General features: G+C 35.8%; 1 pseudogene; it reads left to right on the forward strand.

The window, feature by feature from the left end:
• Positions 1-269: 269 nt before the first annotated feature.
• On the forward strand, positions 270-748 carry LOC123942447 (annotated as a pseudogene).
• The last annotated feature ends 9527 nt before the right edge of the window (positions 749-10275 follow it).

The following is a 10275-nucleotide window of genomic DNA, read 5'->3' on the forward strand; positions in this document are numbered from 1 at the left end:
CAGTATATTAAAATAGTTTTTAGTCATAGGTGAGATTAGTTCTCAGGAATGCCAGGTAATTTAATAAAAGAGAATATAAATCTATGTTTAAGGGAAGATTTGAAGACTAACTCAGCCACTTACTGGACATTTAATTCTGTCAAGTTGGTGAACTTGCCATGCCTCCCTTTCTTTATTCATAATATAGGGCTAGTGTTATGTATCTCAAACAAGTGTTGTGAATATTTAGTTTGATTAATGCTGTAAAATACTTAAGATAGTGTCTGGAAAATTGCAAGAGTTCACTCTTTTGCTCAGGCCCGTGGTGCCGGCAGTATGGGCCACTGTCGCAGTCTCTGCACTGTCAGGAAGCTCCGCAGCCACCGACGAGATCAGAAGTGGCATGGTAAACAGTACAAGAAAGCTCATGTGGGCACAGCCCTGAAGGCCAGTCATTTTGGAGGCACTTCCCAGGCAAAAGGAATTGTGCTGGAAAAAGTAAGGGTTGAAGCCAAGCACCCAAATTCTGCCATCAGGAAGTGTGTCAGGGTCCAGCTGATCAAGAATGGCAAAAAAATCACAGCCTTTGTACCCAATGATGGTTATTTGATTTTTATTGAGGAAAATGATGAGGTTCTGGTTTCTGGATTTGGTCACAAAGGTCATGCTGTCGGTGACATTCCTGGAGTTTGCTTTAAGGTTGTCAAAGGTAGCCAATGTCTCTCTTTTGGCCTTATACAAAGGCAAGAAGGAAAGACCAAGATCATAAATTTTGATAGCGAAAATGTGATGATAATAAATTTTCATAAGCCAGAGTAAAAAAAAAAAAGAAAATTGCAAGAGTTCAATATCTGCTAGCTAGTAGTAGTAGGAGGAGGAGGAGTAATATTAGCAGTAATTGTTAATATATTTATCAGAAAAAGTATTAATTCAACACAATATATTATTTTCTAATAAACATAAGGATAAGCTGAAAAAAAATTCAATACCTATTACTGAAAACTTAAAAAACAATAGGAAGATAATTAATTAACATTAAAAGAGAGAATATAGAGCTTAAACTAATGATTTGTAAATATAATTAGTATAATATTATACTCATTCTTATTTATTCTAATACCCTTATTCATCTACCTCCTCTGCTCATAGGGCACTACATTTTAAGTACCTATGTATAGATAGAAGAATAGAGGATTTTGAGGGAGAATTGAGAAATCAGGCACATCACTTCTACACATTCCTTTGACCCACAGAACTCAGTCACCTGGTCCCCCCTAATAATAGGCAGGATGATAAATGCAGTGTAACAAAGAGAAAAATAAGATAATATTGGTGAGCCCATATGAGTGTCTGTGCCACACATCTACTAATGCAAATGTTGAGATGTTTTCAATATCTTAATAATATAAACAGGGTAAGTTATGTCATTTTTCTTGTGTATGGACACATCTCTAAGATATTTTTTTACAAGCAGAACATAGATATTTAATATATTGAAAGGTATTTCCAAATTAGCCTCCATTCCTTTTTTTTCTAAGTAAAGATTTTTGTAAGAGAAGTTTTAGGTTCTTAGCAAAATTAAGATGACAGTATAGAGATTTCCCATATGCCCCCTGATCCCACACATACATGACCTGTACCATTAGCATCAACCCACCAGAGTGGTACATTAATTACAATGGATAAACATACATTGACACATCATTATCACCCAAAGCACATAGTTTACATTATGGGTTCAGTCTTGGTGTTGCATATTCCATGGGTTTGGACAAATGTTTAAGGGCATGTACCCATCATTATGCTATTATACAGAGTGTGTTCACTGCTCTAAAAATCCTCTGTGCTCTACTTATTCATCACCTCCACCCACCTCTTAGCAACCACTGGTCTTTTTACTGTCTCCACAGTTTTGCCTTTTCCAGAATACCATATAGTTGGAATAATATATTATGAAGCCTTTTTAGATTGGCTTCTTTCACTTAATAATATGCATTTAGGTTTCCTTCATGTCTTTTCATAGCTTGATACCTCATTTCTTTTTAGTGATGAATAATATTTCATCATGTAGATGTACCACAGTTTACTTATCCATTCACCTACTGAAAGACATCTTGGTTGCTTCTAAGTTTCAGCAATTATGAACAAAGCTGTTACAAACATCTGTGTACAGGTTTTTGTATGGATGTGTTTTCAACCCATGTGGGTAAATGTCAAGGAACATGATTGTTGGATCATATGTAAGAGTGTGTTTAGTTTTCTCAGGAACCACTAAACCGTCTTCCAAAGTAGCTGTACCATTTTAAATTCCTACGAGCAGTAAGTGAGAATTCCTGTTAATCCACATTCTCACCAGCATTTGGTGTTGTCAGTGTTCTAGATTTGTGTCCTCATTTTGTTCTGGTAAGTGCCTTCTATTCCTTTTTTACTGATTTATGCTCCCATCAGTAATGTTATCAAGTCCCCATTTCTTCATATTTTCATAAAGATAGTGTGCTGTCAGACTTTTGGATTTTTTGTTAATTTGATCATAGATGAAACATATTAGCAGTGTTGTTTAAATTTGCATTTATTTTATTTTGAAAGAGATTGAGCATTTCATATCTTATGAAACATTTTTATTTCCTTCTTTATGAACTCTGCTCAGTCATTGGTGATGGTAAGATACTCAACATCACTAATCATCAGGACAATGTAAATGAAAACCACAATGAGCTATCACTTCATACTTCTTAGAATGGCTATTATCGCACAAACAAGAAATAGCAAGCATGGGTGAGGATGTGGAGAAAAGAGAACCCTCATGCAGTGATGATGGGAATGTAAATTTGTACTGCTACAACGGAAAACAATATGAACTTCCCTTCAAAATTAAAAGTGGAACTACCATATGATCCAGCAATCCTACTTCTAGGTATTTTTTCAAAGGCAGTAACATCTCTACATTGAAGAGATATCGGATTCCCATATTCATTGCATTACATTAGCCATCCTGGATGCTAGACACTGTTCTCTTTATTACTTCCAGATAGTTCTTTCCTCAGGCCCTGGGTATCCTCACACCCATGAGCTAATCAATTTGTTTTTATTGAACACTTGAGAGAGACCCTCTGCAGGGAACTCTCTGGAGTTCTTTTTGTGTATAGCTGTCTCCTCGTTGGTACTCTGTCCTGTGAACACAAGTTGCCTTAATCTCTCGGCACTGTCACCTGTATCTCCAGCTGGGTGCTCTCCCTGTAGCTTGGAATCTCTCTCTCTGCAGTCAGAGCGATGGAGTAAGCATAGAGCTCTCCTTTTTTGTTTCCAATTTCTTGGAGATCATTGTCCATTATTACCTGATGTCCACTATTTTTTATTTTTCAAGTGAACAAATCTAGTCCCTGTTTCTCTATCTCAGTGCAAAGCAAAATTCTACAATTATAATTTTAAAATAGAAGCCAGATCATACTCATTTCAGTCTGGATCTCTAGCAGAAGTGCATGGCAAACAAATTAGTAAAATTTAAAGAATGCTTATATTCAGAGGGGTTATTCCTGGAGATTTGGTTGCACACTGAGAAGCCACAATAAATAGTATAACCATGCTAGGCTAATAGCAGCAGAGCTGTTACTAACCCAGGTCCCTTTGGGCCTAGGACATAAGGTGTTTACTAGAACTCAGAAGGAGATCAAGTTAGAAAGCCTTCCTTGAGGGGCGCCTGGGTGGCTCAGTGGTTTGAGCCTCTGCCTTTGGCTCAAGTCATGGTCTCAGGATCCTGGGATCAAGCCCCGCGTCGGGCTCTCTGCTCAGCGGGGAGCCTGCTTCCTCCTCTCTCTCCGCCTGCCTCTCTGCCTACTTGTGATCTCTGTCTGTCAAATAAATAAATAAAATCTTTAAAAAAAAAAAAAAAAGAAGCCTTCCTTGAAAAAATGCGTGACTTGGGGCACCTGGGTGGCTTAGTCATTAAGTGCCTGCCTTTGGCTCAGGTCATGATCCCAGAATCCTGGGATCGAGTCCCTTGCTTGGTGGGAAGCTTGCTTCTTCCTCTCCCACTCCCCCTGCTTGTGTTCCCTCTCTCGCTGTCTCTCTCTGTCAAGTGAATAAATAGAATCTTTAGAAAAAAGAAAATGTGAGACCTAAGGTAGAACTGAAGGGAGGACCTAGAGAAATATACTGACATCATTCTCTTCTATTGTCTTTTCTTTTTCCCATGGACTTAATCTAAATTAGAAACCAAAGGCAGGAAAGCGTGTAGAATAGCTTGCATAGGTCAGCTTCTCAGAGCAGAGCAAGGTGTTTATGCAAAGGAAATGGAAAATACCTAGCACACGATACTTTCTGGCATGGTTCTATGCATGCAGTTGTGTAGACCCTGGTAATCTTTCATGTCCCCCACCTCCCCATTCCAATTGGCCACAGATTCTGTAGATTCTACTTTTCAATCAGTTACATATTTATTTCTAACTCCCCAACTTACTACTGTCACTACTGTTTTAATGAATGTTATCATTATGTTCCAGTGCACTTTGCCATACCTCTTAAATACTTTCCTGGACTCCCAGTTTTAGTCCCCCTCTTTAGTCCATCCATTCTTTAGAAATAATGGGATTGATTTTCTTTCCTTTTAATTCAGGCCTGATCACGTCATTTCACAACTTTATATTTTCCCATGGTTCAAACATTTCAGTGGGGATTTCAAGATGACCCATTTTCTGGATTCTACCATTGTCACCATCTTAAGCAAGAGGAAGATATAATAAAATACAAAATGCAAAGCTGGTTGTTTTTCATAAATTTCTCTTGAAAACTCCTATTCTCCCAATCCTTCAAATGCCATCAATCTCTCACGATAGATATTACTAGGTTACCTTTTTCCCACAGTGCTGAATTAGCTTCTTATCTCAACCAACTGATGCCTCTTTAGCCCTCATTAAACTAAGAATTACTTCTTTTAATCTTTATATTATTTCTCTTAATAAAAGACTGATCTTTATGTAAGACATACCTTGTATCAACTTCAGATGAGAATTAGTTTCTCATTCTTAAAGTATTCAGGATCAATATTTAATTCACTTTATTGCGTAGTTAACTATCAATTCAGTTTCTAACCCAATTTTTATTTTATGTGCTCAATGAAACAGTTTACATAGTATCTTAACATTTTAAAATCTTGGTTGCATAGAATATATTTGAGCCATTTTTTTTATCTCAAATAAATACACAGAAATATTGTTCAAATGACACTTCATTTATCTAAATCAGTCTACAACCATAGAAGTTGTTTGCTGTGTTTAGAAGGGAACATATAACTTGGTGAACAATAATGATAAAATTTGATGTGCACTTACAAGGCCTAGCTCCTAGCTCCTAGCTTTTCATTATAGTTCCTTCCTCACTAAAATTTAATTCTTTACAACATGACTTATCTTTATATTACATTCCCTCAAAAGTTTAATCATTTCTGAACTGTCTGAGTCTTCATCTGATTCTACCACTTACTAGCTTGTGGCCTTGGACACGTGTCTTTTGGGATCTGTTTCTTCATCTGTGAAATGTGAATAATAACTTCTACTTTAGGGCAATTTTGTGAGGAATAACTGAGTTAATGCAATAAAATGCTTAGCACTATGTTTGGAATATAGGAACAATCTACATGTGTTATTATTATTATGAAATCAGGTATAAATGCTTACTCTGTCTCCTCCTCTTTAAGGCCAACAGTAAACCTGATTTGCACTGTTGTTCCCCATCAATTTACATCTCATCGAAGACTTCACTCTCTTAATTATCTTATTTTTCCTGCATCTTCCATTTCTCCCTTGTCACTTGCTCTTTCTTACCAGCATTTAGATATCTTCAAATATTTGTTTGACTGTAAACATGCCACTCAAACATGTTCCATGAGGATAAGTTCTTTGTTCATTTTCTTTTTTATCACAATATCTCAGTGTCTAATATATAGTAAGTACTCAATAAATATGAATTGAATTAAGGAATGGAAAAATCATAAATTAATCATTTGAGGGCCTGAATGCTTTAGCTATTGACCTGTTTCCTGCCAGTGCTTCACAGACCAACATCTACATCTATTTTCATTTCCCACTCATTTCTCATTCCTCAGCAAACTGATCTCTACTTCCTCCATTCACTTAAGTGGTTGTTATCAATTAAGTTAAAATATATGTTGCATCAGGGGCGCCTGGCTGGCTCAGTCAGTAGAATATGTGACTCTTGATCTCAAGGTAGTAGAGAGTTCAAGTCCCATATTGGGCATGTAGAGATTACTTAAAAGAAAAAAAAAAATATATATATATATATGGTTGTATTTAACTTATGTCCTGGAAACAACACATAACCAATTCAAATTCAATATAAAGCAAGTTCATCCCTCTTAGGAAGTTAAGTTTTTAAAAATGATAAAGCTTTCACTGTAAGGCAGACATAGAAAATCTTTAAATAACATATTACAGAGATTCAGAGAAAAAGGATCTGATACTTGGACAGACACTGTAAGTAGGATGAGGAATGATAATGTGAGAAGAACAGAATGGAAAAAGAAGAAATCAAGACAAGATTTTTGCAAGACAAGATTTTTTTTACTGGAAACAAATGTAGCTAATAGCATCAGTGAGTCTGGCAATAGGCAATAGATAGTATGCCTTGCTCCATAACTAGTGTGAGGTATGGGGCAAAATCCTTGGGGGGAATGGAGCAAATGAGCAAGAGACCTCAGAAAAAATGGGGTAACACTTCCATTTATAGCTATGGTGGGTTAGATGGCATTGAAACCCTCCATGCTAAAGTAATATTCAAGCTACATATTTTACAAATGTACAACAACAATTAAAGAAAATATGGATCAAATATATGAGGGGGGAAATTTCATCAGAGTTGAATAGTGAAAAGAAAATAGAAATTCTAGAACTAAAAATACAAACTACAAATTCAGAACTAAAAAAATCATATGGTGGGATAAACTGTAGACTTTATAGAGCAGAAGACAAGATCAATGAACATGAAGATAGAGCAACAGAAAAACACCAAAAGAAAAAAAGAAAAAAAAAATGAAGTATAAGAAACATATGGGACATGGTCATAAAAGACACAAAACAAAATATAAAAGACATACAGGACATGATTATAGCATCTAGGATATATATATATATATATATAACTGGAATCCCAAAGAGAAAAAGGGAAAAGAAAAGAAAAGAAAAGATTTTTGTTGAGAGATAGAGTGAGATCACAGGTGAAGGGCAGAGGGAGAGAGAGACTCTTAAGCAGGTTCCATGCCCAGTTCAGAGCCCCATGCAGGGCTTGCTCTCCTGGCCATGAGATCATGACTTGAGCTGAAATCAAGAATAGGGCACTTAACTGACTGAGCCACCCAAATGCCTTGGGATGAAAGCCATATCTGAAGAAATAATTGCAAAAATGTCCAAATCTACAGGAAGAAAAGTATCAACTCACAGATCCAAGCATTCCACAAATCTATCTGAGGTTAAAAAACACACATCCACATACCCCCCTTAGGCACATCATGTTCACATTGCTGAAAATGTGAACAGCAGATAGATGAAAAATACTCATTACTCCAAATAAGCGACAAAAGAAATTATGGATGCCAAAAGTCATGAGATGACATCTTCAAAGTGGTAGGGGAAGAAAAAAAATAATTTGAATCCAGAATTTTATTATTTATCAAAAATAGCATAAATGAAGGTAAATTTCAGATATTTTTAGATGAAAACAGATAAGAAGCAAACAAAAAGTATAAACATTGTATCACTAGCAGACCTAAAGATTGTGAAGATTGTAGAGAATTATAAGTACAATAGGAAGTCAATAAAAACATAACAGACAGCTTTTATTTTAGGTTTGCTTTAAAAATTTTTTTTTAACTTGAGTATAGCTGACATGCCACTATATAGCACTATTACAATATCATTGACTATATTTCCTATGCTGTACTTTTTATTCCCATGACCTATTTATTCCATAACTAGAGGCAACAGACAGCTTTTAATTAAATAATTCTCATCATATGAACGCAAGAATCAGTGTCATAACTGGGTTCTATTTGTAGGCAAAATAATTTGGCAAAACTAGATGATAAATACTTTAAAAGAAATTCTAGGAGAATATGATTATCTAGATGGACAGTTTCCTCAGTTCATACATAAAGTAATAGAACATTGCTATTTAAATAATGAACTTTTCTTGGAGACTAAAAAGTCTTCAGAGCCCCATGAAGAATAACATGAAAGAGAAGGTAGGCAAACGAGGCCAAGAAAAGTTTTTGTTTATTTCTTCTTTCTGTTAGGTTTCTGGATGTGTTTTCTATAACAATAATAAAATATTTGAAAATAATTTTTCTGTATTTGGAAGAAATAGCAAAATATGGGACCTGATAAATAAGTTTCTTAATATAACAAACTTTGTAAGTATGCTCTTCTTCTTTTTCTTTTTTTCAGTGTCTTTAAAGACAGTAAGATTATATAAGGTAATCATTAAAACTATGCATGGATGTTGAAACACATAGAAACCATTTGTATAAAATGGGTGAGAAGAATTAGAATTATAGAAGTAAAGTTCCTATATCTTTCTATACCCAAGTATGAGTCTGAAGAACATCTGATAAGTTGAGATGTATATTGTGAGCTCTAGAGCAACCACTAAGAAAAATAATTCAAAAATATAATGAAAAAGCCACAAAGGAATTAAAATATTCCACCAAAAAATGCCCACTTAATACAAAAGAAGGCAAAACAGGAGGCTCAGAGAAACTAAACTCATGAGACGCATAACATGTCACATGTTTTGTGTTACGTAAATGTAACACAAAATGGCAAATGTAAATCCAAACATATCTATAATAACATTAAAAATGAATAGGTTTAATATTCTGACCAAAGGCAGAGAGTATCAGATTATCAACTACATGATCTCGGGGTCCTGGGATCAAGCCCCGCATCGGGCTCTCTGCTCCGCAGGTGAGCCTGCTTCCTCCTCTCTCTGCCTGCCTCTCTGCCTACTTGTGATCTCCCTCTCTGTCAAATAAAAAAAAAAAAATAGCTTAAAATTAAAAGGATAGAAAAGGATATACCAGAGAGATAGCCCTAAAAACTGCAGGATTATTAGATATTTCTGGAGGAGTTTTGGAAAAGTGCTGGGGATCTGACCCCATGTGGATATGGAGAGCGCAAGACAATGATGTCAGGTGGTCAAGCATAAATATCTAGAATGAAGTTTCCTTTTTTTTTTTTAATATTTCATTTATTTATTTGAGAGAGAGAGAGGATGAGCAGGGGTAAGAGGAAGAGGGACAAGCAGACTCCCCGTGGAGCAGGGAGCTGGACATGCGGCTCATTTCCAGGACCCTGAGATTGTGACCTGAGCCGAAGTCATACCCTTAGCCAACTGAGCCACCCAGGCACCCCTAGAATAAGGATTCCAATAAGGACTACCAGTGTACATTGTGTAAGTGCATCGAGGCCAACCAGCAGCAGGGTTATGTAATGAATGGATTGTGGAACCTCGGTTATAAATTTAGAACTGTCAAAATTCTGGTACTTGGGTTGAGAAGGAATCAGAGCAAGCACATTTATAATGTAAAGGCAAGTACTGGGCCTTGTGAAAACTGGGAGATAGTTTCTCCTATTTGTTCCTCAAGGTAGGGGATCCTATATATCTTTGTCTCATGAGGGCTTAGTTCAGTTGTTATCATATGGCACATACTAACAGATATGACTGAAGGATTGAAAAAAGTAATAAAAGTCAAAGAATGAGTCACAAGCAATAAGACAGATTTAGCTAATTTAGGCCCAAAGTCAGAGTAGGATTAATATAGGGCAGACTTCAGACTGATTTACTGAGCACTTCTTAATTTGTGTACCTAAAAAGAGAATGGTATAAAGCAGTGCTATACCTGATTAGAGCCATGATAAAGAACAGGACAAGGACTGAGAGCCTGGAAGTTCATTTCAAACATAAATGACCTTTTATAAGTGATATGGTGTAAGGATCTTATTTGTTTGATGGTGCAGAGAAGTGCTCAATGGTACCTTCTCATTAGTGCTCATTGTATGCATGGTGAGTGTTATTTAGGAAAATGATAGAACCACATAATATAGAAAAATAATTTTATGAAAGGAAAGTACATACAAATATTACATGTTAAGTTAAAAGAGAGAAAGACTTTAGAATAAGAAAATGAACAAGGTCCACCTTCAGGTGGAAATTATCATCATTAAAAAAGAAGATACCTTTTTAGGGGTGCCTGGGTAACTCTGTTGGTTAAACGTCTACTTTTGCCTC

Source organism: Meles meles, chromosome 5, assembly GCF_922984935.1.
Source record: "Meles meles chromosome 5, mMelMel3.1 paternal haplotype, whole genome shotgun sequence".
Taxonomy (NCBI): domain Eukaryota; kingdom Metazoa; phylum Chordata; class Mammalia; order Carnivora; family Mustelidae; genus Meles; species Meles meles.